The sequence below is a fragment of the Symphalangus syndactylus genome, chromosome 7, assembly GCF_028878055.3.
Source record: "Symphalangus syndactylus isolate Jambi chromosome 7, NHGRI_mSymSyn1-v2.1_pri, whole genome shotgun sequence".
NCBI lineage: Eukaryota > Metazoa > Chordata > Mammalia > Primates > Hylobatidae > Symphalangus > Symphalangus syndactylus.
Window position 1 is genome coordinate 83,371,972 of NC_072429.2, and position 15,593 is coordinate 83,387,564.

Consider the following 15,593-nt stretch of genomic DNA (forward strand, 5'->3'; position numbering starts at 1 on the left):
GCGCCTACAGTCCCAACTACTCTGAGGCTGAGGCAGGAGAATGGCGTGAACCCTGGAGGCGGAGCTTGCAGTGAGCCGAGATCGAGCCCACTGCACTCCAGCCTGGGCAACAGAGCGAGACTCTGTCTCAAAAGAAAAAGAGGTTTAGAGAACAATGGCCGGGCGCTGTGGCTCATGCCTGTAATCCCAGCACTTTGGGAGGCTAAGGCAGGAGTGTCACTTGAGATCAAGAGTTCAAGACCAGCCTGGCCAACATGGTGAAACCCCACCTTTACTAAAAATACAAAAATTAGCCAGGCATGGCAGCGTGTGCCTGTAATCCCAGCTACTCAGGAGGCTGAGGCAGGAGAATCGCTTGAACCCAAAGGGGTTGCAGTGAGTCGAGATGGCGCCATTGCACTCCAGCCTGGATGATAGAACGAGACTCTGTCTCAAAAAAAAAAAAAAAAAAAAAAGGTTTAGAAAAGGTTTAGAGAACAAAAGTTACAAATGCAAATACTTATAAAGCCCTGATAAGAAATGTAAATACAAGAAATAGCCCAGAAGTAAGTTAGTAGACCTTAAATGCAACTCTGTTGATGAGTAGATAACCATCTCTCAGTTTCATCTGGGCACCTGAAGAAATGAAGAAATTCTAAAGAAATGAAGACCTGGATTGACCAGGTTTCCTGATTTTTCCAGAGAAAGTAGACCTCCAGAGTTTAAAATGAGATATTTTATTTTGTTTCTTTTGCTCTATTCTAATGTGAGTCCTAGTGTGATTTACATCCAGGATTTACTAGTTATAAGACTTAAAAAGAATAAATTATTTGTAATTAGAAACAACAAAGTCAGGATTATCTCTGGTGAGAAAGAGAGGAAAATAGAATCTGGGAAATAAAATAGGGATATTCAACAACATCTGTAATAATAAATTTACTAGGAAAAGTGTTTGAATCAAACATGGCAAAATGTTAAGATTTGATAAAACTATAGACTATGCTGATATTCATTATATTTCCTCTATGTTGCTTTTTAGGGTTAAAATACTTCCTTATAATAAAAGTGTGTGATTTATATCTCAAAGTTTCCATACATAGGTAAGTTTCTATATATAGATCTATACATAGAAATACAAAGTTTTTCTATAAAAAGTTTCTACACATAGATCTATCTATACATAGATATAGATGCACATATTCATGATACAGAGATGTGGGTGATATAAAAAGCATAGATAAAGGTGGTAATTTGAAACAGCAGACTGTGATTTTGTGTTCTACCTTTTCTAGAGATGTTCAAATTCCTAGGCAAGAATATAACCTAGAGAAAGAGAGATGCACTAATGTTCAAAGGCATTCTTACAGAGGAGGAATGTGCACGTGAATTAAGTTTTCTGTTGTTGAAAAGGCTTCCTATCAGCACTTGAGATATCTGGAAACTCTAGAAATTTAAATATGAATCATGCAAGAATTTGGGGTACCTGAATACAAAATAGTGTCCATGTTTATGTGCCACCCCCTATAAGGCTAAGGGCTTTGCCTTTTCTGTCTTTATACTCTGTACAAATGGTGCCTTGGACATAACAGAATTTATCCATATATGTTCATGGAATTAGATGAAACAGGGTTTTAGGTTTTTACCATATTATAAAAATAACAGCCATAATTTGTTCAGCAAGTACTATGTGCTGAGCACTGTGCTAATTACATTATATGCATTATCACTAATGAACAAAGGAAAATTGCATGGTGGGTATTGTTACCCCCAGTTTATGGGTAAAGAAAGCAGATAATTTGTTCACTCATCAATTCTTTATTGAGTACCAATTCTGTGCCAAGCACCGTTCCCAGCGATAGGGGTCCAGTTATAAATAATGCAGACTGAAATTCCTGACTTTAAAAAGCTTGTACTCCTCTGGGGATATGTTAACAGGCCAATCAACAAGCACATGTATAGTATTGCAGATGAAAATGATGATAAATACAAAGGGAAAAACAAAGCAAGGAAGGAAAATGGGCTGATGAGGTTTTAAATGAGCGTTTCAAATAGGCTGGTCAGGGAAGTTTCCTTGGTAAGGTGGCATTCGGGCAAAGGTTTCTGAAGCAGGGGAGAGGGTGAGCTATGTGGCCATTTATGGCAAAAGTCTCCTGAACAGAGGGGACAGCAAGTAAATGCTCTGAAGCAGGAATATACTTGCTGTGTTCAGGAACAGCAATAAGGACAGCATATTTGGATTGGAAAAAAATGACGGAAAGAAAAGTAAGAGATGAGACTAGAGAAAAGCTAGAATTCCAGATCACAGAGCCTTAGAGATGAATCTGAGTGTGTTGGCCTTTATTTTGCATTGGATGGGGAAAAGTGGAGGTTTTGAGCAGAAGAATGAAATGATCTCACATAAGGGTTAAAAGAACTATGGGGGCTGCTACATTGAGAAAAGACTAAAGAAATAGAAGGAACCCAGAAATTCCTATTTTCTAGGTTGAGAAACCACTACATGAGCATGGCCTGTGACTAGACTGGTCTGATCAGAGCAGAGAAGCACGTTCATTTACTCACCAAATATTTGTGAAGCCTTAGCTGTATTCTGTATGTGTATGTAACAATGGGCATGCAGTGGTGAATACAAACACTGTTCCTCAAAGTACCTGGTCTGGTCTATTGAACAATTCTGAGAAATAGCAGAATAAAGACGGAATAAAAACATCTAAAATGATATTACAAGTTAAAAAGAACACTGGCTGCCAAAGTCTTGCTTCTTACAGTTCTGATGGAAATGGATAAACATTTTTTAAATTACTTTTGCTCAGCTGACTGTAACAGAGCAGCATAGGTGCCCTAAAATATAGCAGGCAAAGCTCAGATTTACCACAACTTTTTACACTGACTCCACAAACTAGCTGTACATTGAAGATAATATAGCTATTCACCCAAACACAAGGGAATGCTCTCCCACGTTAGCCACAGTGATGGCACACATCTGCACACTCATCAGCTCCTGCCTTTAGATAGCCAAGACAATACTTCAATTCTTAGAACACAAAATGGTAGCCAACTGTACAGAACAAAGATGATGGCCTATCAGCCAGCCCTTCTTCAACGATAAGATCCTGGTTTTGTTCAAATATCAAATGGCCAGTGTGTTAGTTCATTTTCACACTACTATAAAGAACTACCTGCGACTGGCTAATTTTAAAAAGGGGGTTTAATTGACTCACAGTTCCGCATGGCTGGGGAGGCCTAAGGAAACTTCGAATCCTGGAGGAAGGCAAAGGGGAAGCAAGGCACATTTTACATGGTGGCAGGAGAGAGAGTGCTAGAGCAAGGGACGAAGTGCCACACTTTAAAACCATCAGCTCTCATGAGAACTCACTATCACAAAAACCACGAGGGGAGAAATCCGTCCCCTGATCCAAGCATCTCCCACCAGGCCCCTCCTCCAACACGTGGGCATTACAATTTGAAATGAGATTCAGGTGGGGACACAGAGCCACACGATATCAGCCAGGTGCGTCTGAGAAGGCTGGGTCCCTCCTTAACCATAAGGCCTGGATTTTGAATTTAGATAAACCTAAGCCAATGATTCTCCACATCTGTGTATTGCTACACAATAATTAAGAACTTTTAAAAATACAGATAACCGTAGGCCACTTTCAGATATTCTGATTTAATTGGTGTGTTGTTATAGAGGTTTTTGGATTTGTTTTGATTTTTTTTAAGTTGCCCAGGTAGTTTACGTGCAGACTATGTTGAGAACCGCCGACCTAAGCTAATTATGGAAATCCATTCCTCTTACAAGTGGTTAATTTAGGAATGAGTATGTAGCACAATTCTTTACAACAAGATTCCGGGGAGCTCCTCAGAAAGGTGTTCTCGCCGGTGAAGGAAACACGGCTGAGGGTTGGGTTCTTTTCTGCTTGTGGAAAAAGCCATGTTGTGAGGATTTGAGGCCTGGAGTTCCAACACCTAGCTTCTAATGATGAGGAGAGGAGCCAGAATATTGAAGGTGGCAGAGGGAAAAGATGAAAATATCTGGGTCTTCATAATGCCTTCCATCCACTAAATAAGCCCTGAAGCCACTCTACCTCTAGCTTATATGAGTTAATAAACATGCTTATTATTCAAATAACTTTTTTTTTTTTTTCAGACGGAGTCTCCCTCTGTCCCCCAGGCTGGAGTGCAGTGGCGAGATTTCCGCTCACTGCAAACTCCGCCTCCCGGGTTCATGCGATTCTCCTGCCTCAGCCTCCCGAGTAGGTAGGACTACAGGCTCCTGCCACCACACCCGGCTAATTTTTTGTATTTTTAGTAGAGGTGGGGTTTCACCGTGTTAGCCAGGATGGTCTCGATCTCCTGACCTCATGATCCGCCCACCTTGGCATCCCAAAGTGCTGGGATTACAGACGTGAGCCACCGCGCACGGCCTCAAATAACTTTTCTATTGGAGTTGTATTTTCTGTTATTGCAGCTGAAAAAAATTCTAAATAATTCTTATAGTTACCTAAGGGAAAAGATGTTAATTAGAAGTAGCGCATGCTTGATAAGATAGCTAGGGGGTTTGGTTTTGTTTTGTTTGGGGGAGTTTTTTTCAAATTAATATACCTCAGTAAAGAACTGCAGTCTTTTTTTCAGATATCCTATTCTGGGCAGAGAACAAAATAGTTAAAGCAAGAGAAATATTTCAGTTAACTCCAGAAAAAAACAAACTAGAATTTTTTTTTCTGTATACTTCAAATTGTACCAAAAGCTGTGGTAATTAACCTGCCATGGAGGCCTGAATCTTAGAGGTAGAAGCCACCAGCATGCAAGCAATCAAAGACAATCACGAAATTCCAACCACCTTTCGGTTTGCAAACAGAAAGACGTAGTAACTCTTTGGTAGATAAGTGCATATGCCAGGGGAGAAAAACAAAATGGAACACATCAAAAATAAACTACGTTATAAAAAAGAGGAAATATTTTACTCAAAATTAAGAGAATGATCAGATCCCTATTTTTAATAAAACGGGATATTTTAGAAAACAGTCGCTCTGTGTTAAGGGGGGAAAAGAAGTACCAGACAGTAAGACCTTGAAAATGCCAAAAAAAAATGAACAATTTTTTAAAATAAAAAGACAATAAGACCTTAATAAAATTGGATCACAGAGCCATTATAAAAACAATGGATATGAAGGCAGACTTTTTTAAATAAACAAATAGACTTAAGGAACTTGAAAACAAAATAGTCAAATGCCAACTGTATAATTTAGAAAAACAAATATTTAGTGAAAGATAACTTTAAGAGACTTCTCTGTGATATAGAGCAAAAATAAAGAAGTGAACATATAAAAAAAGATGATATTAAATATTGAGGGCAGAGAAAGAAGACTCAATACAAGCATTTTAAATCCTCAGTACCATAAATTTGTTTAATGTGGTTTCTGCCTGGGCATCCATTTCTAGGCCTGACGTAAGTTGTTTGAAACCCAGCTGTACCCTGTCACCTCTGGCCTAGTAAAAACTTCCCTTCCCTATATGGTTGCTGGTGATATAGCCCATTTGTTTCCTCTTCCCACTGACCTACAGCCCAACACACCCACTGCTGCTATAATGAAACTTATTCATCATCATCAGTCATGTAAGTTCCTTCCCTCTCATTCATGTTTTTTGTTTGTTTTTTGTTTTTTTTTAACTAGCCAATTCACAACCCCCATGGAAAAGCCTAAGGAATAGTGCCATGGACCTTAATAAACATATAGTCCCATAGATCCTCTCCTCTCTCCACCTCCCAGCCCCCATCTTGAGCTTCCTGTCACATCAGGACTTTCCCTAAGCCTTTCATCATTACTCCTTACCTCTCTGGGCCTATGAGTAATAAATTTCTTCTGTCTCATGCATTTTGATTTCACCTCCTCATTGTGTCTCACCTGACACACACACTCAAATCCCCTGGTCACAGCTCTCCTAAACAGTGACTGTCTTGGCTTATGGCCACTCTGGACAGAGATACCTCAAGACTAAATTAGAAAGAAACCATAAAAATAAAAATCACAACATTCAGAAAGAAAACTGAACAAATGGAAAAGTAAAAGACGTAATTGAAGAAAATGTTTTACTTGAGTGAAAGACCATCTACAACTCAAAAAAAGCACCATACTCTAGGAAAAAATCTATTTTAAAAGAATATCCGAAATTACAGTGAGAAAAGTGAAATATAAAAATAAAAAAGTAACAAACTCCAGGAGGCTCTCAAGCAGCTTCTCCAAAATAGCTAAGGCTGAATCTATGATAGAAAAACTTTTATGATCAAAAGTGCTAAGCCAGAATAAGAGCGAGCAGAGCCATGAATACTTTAATTTGTGAAAGTGTATAATGTGTATAATTAATGTGTATAATTAATGTGTATAATCTGTGAAAACATGTATGAAATATCTCATACGTCTATAGACTCAGAATGTATGCCATTCATGGTGAATTCCTGAAAACATTTTGGGACAATTAACCTAAAGATAATGTACCATATGATATCGAAAAATAAAAATGCAAAAGATGTTTATAGAACAAATATCTAACTATGACTAGTGAACTCAATATGTCACAGAGTTACATATAAATGTTGCAAAGATATTTCTAAAATAGAATTTTAAAAATTATTAAAAACATGATCTATATGTAAATATAATTGCTGCTAAATAACAACCTGCTTCTATAATTCCAGATTGAGTTAATAAAGTTGATTAGGAGAGGACAACAGAAAACAAATGTATGTTAAATGCCTTATCCTGCACAGGCCCATTCATTTAACAAACATTCACAAAGCGTCTATGATATGTCACTCTTCTAGATTCTTAGAATATATCAGTGAACAAAAGACATGAAACCCTTCACCTTGATGAAGCTTATAGCATATCAAGTGTATATTTCATATAAAGGTAATCATTAATAGAACAAACCCAACAATGACAAAATTAAACCAGACATTGCCTGTACCCCAAAAGAGGAAGGAAGGAAGGAAGGAAGGAAGGAAGGAAGGAAGGAAGGAAGGAAGGAAGGAAGGAGAGAAGGGAGGAAGGGAGGAAGGGAGGAAGGTAGGAAGGGAGGAAGGGAGGAAAGAGGGAGGGAGGGAGAGAGAGAGAATAGGGAAGGGTGAGGAGAAAAGGAGGAAGAAGGAAAGAAAGGCAGGCAGTGGAATGTGAAGCAAAGTATTTTTTAAATGCCTAAATCTATTTTTAAATGCCTAAAAAATTGTCATTTTTTTTAAATGACAGGAAGTTCAATCACTCTATTGAAAGACAAAAAACAACTAAAATTAAGCTACCAAAATCTATGATATGCTGCTTAGAAGAGTCACAAAAATATTAAAACGTTGCAAATGATTGAATGAACCTCCCAAAAGTTTCATGCTCAGAGATTTTACATGTGATACCCATTAAATATTTACATATTGTTCATTTCCTTGCCATGTAATCCATTTTAGAGCAATAAAAAGGCCTAAATCTCTGAATCTATCCAATTCATTTTAGGGAACTACTGACTCTGATATAAAAACTTGACGAAAAACTAGCACCCAAAAGCTAAATATAGCTAAATTAGCTAATTCACTAATATTGGTGTAAAAATCAGAAATAAAGCAAAATACTGGCAAAACAATTCAACACAATATAAAGGATCCCCCATGACAAAGTGGGGCTTTATGACAAAAATTCACACACATTCTCACACACATACACACACATAGATATATGTATATGCATCTTAAAATAACATTCTACTTTATACTGAAAAAGATGTTGTAATTTAAGTTACATTTACAAGAAGAACAATTCTTCGTTTAAATTAATATTTTATCTTTTTCCAGAAGAGGAAGGTAGTTCAATAAAGCAAGAAACAGAAATCAATAGTATGACTAGTAGAAAGGATGAGAAACATTTTTACTTAAATATGATGTGGATTATCAACCTCCAAACTCCAAGTAAGCAGGAAGAAACACTATTAGGCTTAATTATAAATTTTTTAAAATTTTTCCAATAAAAGTAAAAACTTTTATAGCTTTGTAATATACAAATAACAGATGTAAAATACAGTGAAAAAAATTCCATTCAATAATGATAATATACCTAGTTAAAATACCTAAGAATAAGGTCAGGAAGAAATGCACAAACCTATCGTAGGACACACTACAAATTTTTATTCATAGAAATAAAAGACATGAATATATGAATAGATATAAGATGTTCCTAGATAAGTTTGAAGTTAAGAACATGACAATTCTTTACACATTATTAATTAAATATAATTTTTTCCCTAAGCCTCAAAGATCTCTTTTACTCTTTTGGTTTTTTGGGGTTTGTTTGTTTGTTTATTTTGAGACAAAGTCACGCTCTGTCACCCAGGCTGGAGTGCAGTGGGGCAATCTCAGCTCACTGCCACCTTTGCCTCCTGGGTTCTAGTAATTCTCTGCCTCAGCCTCCCTGAGTAGCTTGGATTACAGGCACCCGCCACCATGCCCGGCTAACTTTTTTGTATTTTTAGTAGAGACAGGGTTTCACCATCTTGGCCAGGCTGGCCTTGAAATCCTGACCTCATGATCCACCCGCCTTGGCCTCCCAAAGTGCTGGCATTACAGGCATGAGCCACCGCGCCCAGCCTCTTTCGGTTTTTAATGCTATTTTATATGCTTATGAGCCCAAAAATACACTCATAGCCTCGCCCTCTCTTACTCTATAGCCAACTTCTCACTAGACATTTTTATTTGGATGTGTCACAAGCATCTCAAACATAACTCTTGGTTTTCCACATAAAATTAATCCTATCCTAGAAATATGACATTACTATCTCCCAATTTACTAAACCAAGAAATCCAGGAGTCATCATAAATTTCTTCTGTCTCCTTCCACCTCCAGTCTGCCACCACATTTTGTTGGTCTATCTCCAAATATACCTTGCATTAATCTACTTTTCCTAATTTCATATGAAATATTCTAGAAATCACCTGTTTATCTCCTTGCTTCCTCTCTACCTATAGCTCCAATGTAAGAATTGTCTTTTCAAAACACCAATGTAAAGTGTAAATTGCTACACTTTCATTTTAAAACTTCATAGCATCCCAATGCCCTTAGAGTAAATCCAAAGCTTTTGTCATTACCCATGAGGCTCTGCTGACTTCTCCTACCTCTTCTTTCTTTCACTGAAATGGTTCAATAAAATGAGAAAAAAAAATCAATGAGCAGAATAAGAAATTTAACAGACAGATTGAAATTATTTTTAAAAAACGGAAATTTTGGAGCTGAAAATGAAATGAATTAAATAAAAAATGCAAGAGACAGCATCAACAATGGATCAAAATTAGGTTACCTGAAAAGATATAATCAGAAGAAAGAAGAAAAAAGGAATAAAATTGTGTAGCCTTTAAAATTATAATTAGAAAGGATTTCTAATGACATGAGGAAAATTTTAGGATTAAAGAAGGATAAAAATTATGTATACAGGATTACTTTAGTTTTATTTTAAAAAGTAATGCATTGGGAGAAAATGTTGGATTATATATAACTTTTTCCTCCATCTTTATACTTTTCTGAACTTTGAATATATTGTTGATAACTGGAAGACCCTTATTGTTTCCAGAAATATATGAATCAAGATGAGATTGGGAGAAAGAGAATACATTTAATTTCAGACATGTTGAATTTTAGGCAACATATATATCCAGTGTGAAATTTCCCAGCATAAAGTGTACTAAATATGAAAATGATGAAGACTGAAAGCATTTGTTCTGGAACTCTCCACAGAGACATTATAGAAAGCCGAAGGAATGAATAAAAATGTCAATGAATTAGGAACGGAGAGGACCAAGGGGCTAACCTCTAGGAATTCTTAATGACAAAAATAAAGAAGACAGAGAAATTGATGATCAAAATGAGGAAGAGAGGGAGATGATCCTCTGACATTTTCTACTATGTATATTTGTGGTACCTGTTGTTTATTTGAACCAAAAGCCTTTGTATTATCCTCACAGATAGTCGTTTTATACATCAGAGTAACTGAGGTATGCAATCTATCAAAGAGAATATCAGAAGGATCTATCAGCAGCAGATTGCAACAGCTTGCTTTAAGTTGTTACACATTTTTGTAAGTTTTGTGGATGATGCCCTCCCCATTAGGGATATAGCAAACAGTATCTCCCAATTAGATAGTGTCATGGTTTGAATGTGTGTGTTCCTCCAAAATGCATATGTTGGACTCTAAACGTTAAGGGGGTGGTATTAAGAAGTACGGCCTTTTGAGAAGTTATTAAGTAATTAGGGCTCTGTCTTCATTAATGGGATTAACACTTTTGTAAAATAGTCTTCAGAGACTGGCATTTTCATGACACATTTATTCCTTTTGCCCTCCCACCTTACACAGTATGAGGATGCAAAAACAAGGCACCATTTCGGAAGCAGAGAGTGAGCCTTCCCAAGATACCACATCTGCCAGCATCTTGATCTTGGACTTCCAAACTTGTAAAAATAAATTTATGTTGTTTATAAACTACTATATTTTTTATAGCAGCATCAATGGACTAAAACAGAAATCAATCAGCCACTTATCCATCAGCTCACACCCTCTTGGATGATCCATCTTTGACTCTCAAATCTCAGCCTTCAATTCCGACTTCCTAATTTCCTTTTGGAAACCAGGATTGATGTAGAGTGAAAAAGGAAGACCTTAGTCACTGGTGATTAGGACTGAATTAAGGGGTGGAAGTAGAAGTCAAGAGAATAAGGTGAAAACCTGTAAAGTGTGCAAAATTGCTTTATTGGAAATGGAAGGAGACAAATAAAAATGTATTTGCCATGGTTTCTCTTTAAGATAAGACTGTATGCAGTTAGGAGAATAACTTTTGTATGTTTCTTGGTCCAAGTAATACCAGTAATAAAGGGGAGAGACAGTGTAATCCTGCTAATTCAAATTTTCTGTCCTGTTCTTTCCATGGAGCATTTAAATAAGGGTTCAACCTCCAAATACCCTTCTCCACTCACTTCATTCACCTTCACATTAAAACACACATACATACACAATTGTGTCAAGGAAATACTTAATGATCATTTATTAGAAAATGTCCAAAATTATTAGCCTGCATCAGGCTGTAACTGCATACATCCTAGAGGATGTGGTCCATAGATAAAACTAATGTTTTGAAATTTTACCTTTCCTGACTACTTTGTTCATTAACGATTTGCCGAATAACCTGAAATCTGCTTAAAGTATGTCTTCTAAATATGATTATGCTCGCTACTCTGTCCCATGCCCTAATGGCCTAATGCATAGCACTCTTTTAAGTTGAGGCTGAAAGCCTCTGGAGGAAAATCATTATAGATTTCACAGTCTTCTAACTTCTTCAGGTATAACATTGCTACTATTTGAGCCAGACTAATTTTTAAAGTTTACACAGAATAGTGCCATTCAAAGCTACTCATTCCTCTCAACTTTACTTCTCTCTGATAGACTCCTAACAAAAAGAGCATCTTTCTGAAGATTAGCTTTGCTGTCAATTTTCTTTTCCAGTAAAAGAAACTTTGATGTACAAATCTTCTCTGGAATCGTAATTTCCTTGTATGCATTGTGTTCTATTTATGTTATTTTTAAATGTCTTAAAAATTCCAGTTTTTAGCCCTATGTTTGGGAGAAAGCATTATTAACCTTTTAATGATTTCTGTTTGTTAGGCTTTAAGACAGAAAACACTTACTCTTTATAAACAAATAGAAAAAAACGTGTAGCCATTGTCATTGTCTTTTGATGATTTATCTTGTCTATGTAGAATATGGGTTTTCTCTTTAGGTTTCCTCCATTATTTTTGCTAAATGTGTTAAATTCCTTCTTGACAACTGGAGGATTCAAAGCAATTCAAATGAGATTAGTTCACTGTGGTTAATACAAAAACCTTTATCTTCTAAAAAGTGCCAAAACTATTATCAAAAATTTCCAGAAACCAAACGCATTTTTACTGACCTTTATCCATGTTGATACTTTCCCTTTTGCCTTGCTTTATTCACTGGCAATGCAGTGAAAGTACCTCAGCCTGACATATAAAAAGCCTTTTATAATTTCAGTACAGCATCTTGAATTTATTTACCCTGTAGCCTTTTCCATTAAATATAATATAGATTCTTGCCATGTAAATCTTTCTAATGCACAAATATAATCACACCACTGTTAAATGAAGTTTAGCCTAAAGCTGCCTCCTTACATATTTTAAGTTCAACCTAAAGATTTTTCTGTGCATCGTGAACTATAACAAGTGGAAGAGTAAACAGATCCCTCCACTTGTTAAATCTGTGGTAAACAGATTGCCACACCTGTGCCAATCACTGAGTTTTTGCCAATCAAATGTAGCTAACTGTTCGAACCATGTTCAAATAAGGCAGACGCTCACCTGTAACCAATCCAGTTGTTTCTGAACCTTTCTTTTGTTGTCTATACATCACTTTCCTTTTTCTGTCCATAAATCTTCTTCCACCACATGACTACACTGGAGTCTCTGAACCTATCCTGGCCCACAAGTCTGCCGGATTCACGAATCATTCATTGCTCAATTAATCTCCTTTAAATTTAATTCAGCTGAAGTTTTTCTTTTATCAGATGGTATCAGAAACAGGGTTTGAGTAGAGTTTCTAACAACCCCCAGGAAGACTGAGTGACCAAAGCAAGGTACCCACAGGATCCATTTGTGTCCATTGATCTGTCGGAGCAGCTGGGCAGCATTCTGAAATTCTCTCTCGAATTTCAGAGATCCACAGATTTCTGTTTTGAGCTCTCCAAATTTCTTTTAACAAATTTCTGATCCAAACTGGGCTTAAAGGTCATGACAGAAACTGGACTGGGTCCAGGATTGGATTTGATCTGGTAATCTGGCTTGAATCTAAAGGCCTCTTATGTCTGACTGGAGCAGAAAAAAAGGAAATGGTAATATTGCAGGGGTTGCAAAATTTGGCTTTTGAAAATTCACAGGGATTTTCATGTTCTACCCCTGTTTCCTTTTACTTGCATGCTTCGGTAGGAAAAAAAAATATCATTGGCTAAGTTAATCAAGGAAACCTGGGGGCAAAGTCAATATCTTAGGTAAAAATGGGATCCTTAATTTACAAAGTACTGAGTTCCTTCTGGCTTATTCTTGCATAAGTGTTAGGTCCCAGAAACAGTGAGGTCTTACAGAAATGGCAAAATCTTACTTAATATAATGTAGAGTGGAACGTTGCAAATGAACAAAACTACACTGAAGTGCATTTGAAAATGAGGGCTCCCAAATTAGTCTCATCTTGGGGTGCCTATTGATACGAAGAAGCTTCTAAAAAGATTTGAATATTTTTATTTAAAGACTGTAAGAAGGATAAATAAAAAGCTTAAGTAACTAATTGGTTGTAAAAAATTATGGCTCACGCTTGTAATCCCAGCACTTTGGGAGGCCGAGACGCGTGGATCACAAGGTCAGGAGATCGAGACCACGGTTGAAACCCCGTCTCTACTAAAAATACAAAAATATTAGCCGGGCGTGGTGGCGGGCGCCTGTAGTCCCAGCTACTTGGAGAGGCTGAAGCAGGAGAATGGCGTGAACCCGGGAGGTGGAGCTTGCAGTCAGCCGAGATTGTGCCACTGCACTCTAGCCTGGGCGACAGAGTGAGACTCCATCTCAAAAAAAAAAAAAAAAAAAAAAAATTAAATCTGCTAACTTTTTATCTTAGGTACTGTCCCAATTCAAAGGAAATAGACAGGAGCACCAATTGGCTGACTTTGGGTAAGTAATGGGGTACATTTTACCCGAATAAAGGATGCAATTGGACTAGAGACCCTCCCCTCAGTAAAGTCCCTCTTGGTTAAAAGTGGATTTGGCACCATGGGATGCTAACCACTGTTCTCTCTGGATTAATCTGCCATGCGCTCTTTGCTGACAGCTATGGGTGACAGGGATAGGCATGTACAGGACCTGGGAACATGGGGAACTTTTTCTCCCCAAAGGGGAAAACTTGAAAGCTGATACGTCTGTTGGAAAAGATCCCTTCATGACCAACAAGCAGCCACCTGAACTTTTGAGTCAGTATCGCTGCAATTTGTGGGTCTTTCTCTGGCCTCCCTGAACTCCTCACCTTCTCCACACCCTGCCACAGGGAATGCTTGTTTTTCTTTCTCTTCTTTCTCTTTCCTATCTCTTCTGTTACTCAGGGCAACCATCTCACCCAGAGACCACATGTTGAAACTCCTGGTCAGAGGTTGGATTAAAGACGACGGGGCTCAACTGAGGGCAAGTTTGAGTCTTTCCAGTTCAATATTGGGTGCTAAGCAGAGTGGCTAATGTCTATATTCTGTCACATGTGTTTTGCTCTGGCCAGAGTGGGAAATGTTCATTTGGTTACCCCATGCAGCCCCTTGGACAGCATCTTACAAAATTGAGAGGCTTTTGCCTGTGGTTCCCTGAAACGGAGAAATAATAATAATTTTCTTTTGTATTGCAGCTTGGCTTCTAGGGCTACAGTGTGGTGAGCAGTGTTGCTAGGGCCTCTCAGGGAAAGGAAACCCAGCAGTCTGTCATGCCAGCAAAAGAGTAAAGATTATTTACCAGTCAGACATCTAGCCTCTCTCTCTGTGCAAACTGGTTGAATGGTAAAAATCACGATTCATCTCCTCTGTAAAGTTTTGATTAATGCAAAAAAGGATTCTGAGGCTAGTCTTAGGCTGTAGCAAATCTAGTGTGCTTTGTGCGTCTTCCTTTATGGTTTTATCATAAAGAGGAGTACCTGAGGCCAGAACATGGGCTTAGGACCTGATATAGTTTGGCTGTGATACCACCCAAATCTCATCTTGAATTGTAGTTCCCATAATCCTCATGTGTCATGGGACAGACGTGGTGGGAGGTAATTGAATCATGGAGGTGGTCCCCCCATGCTATTCTCATGATAGTGGGTAAGCTCTCATGAGATCTGATGGTTTTATAAGGAGCTTCCTCTTTTTGCTTGACTCTCATCCTTCTCTTTCCTGCCACCATGTGAAAAAGGACATGTTTGCTTCCCTTTTCACCATGATTGTAAGTTTCCTGAGGTCTCCACAGCCATGCTGAACTGTGAGTCAATTAAACCTCTTTCTTTTATAAATTACTAGTCTCAAGTATGCCTTATTAGCATCATGAGAACAGACTAATACAGGACCCCATAAGCTCACTATTCACGATGATGCAGCAAGCCAGTTAGTAACAAACTTTGCTGCAGATCCCTGAAATAAGCAAAAAAACTGGATGAGGTCTCCACCTTGTTTTACGTCCTTGAAAGCTTGACCTTATGACCATGTGGTAGTACTTTCTCTTGGTCTCTGCCTTCCAGGGAATAGGATTTTGGGGATTTATGTCATAGCATGAAAAATTATCTCAAGCAGTTGAAAGTCTTTGCAAGCTCAAAACGGATTGCTCCAGACTCCTTCTGGGAAGAGCAATGGAAACTTCCCAGTGCTGTAGCTCAGCAGCTAAGGCTGTGCCATTTTACGATGGTGGCCTGGATTCATTCTAGCATAGGAAATTTCTTGTTGATATCTGTGTGACCTTTACCATTTGTTGATTCCCGTCTCCTCCATGAACAACTTCTAGCTTCCCTCCTTAGGCCCTAGAAAC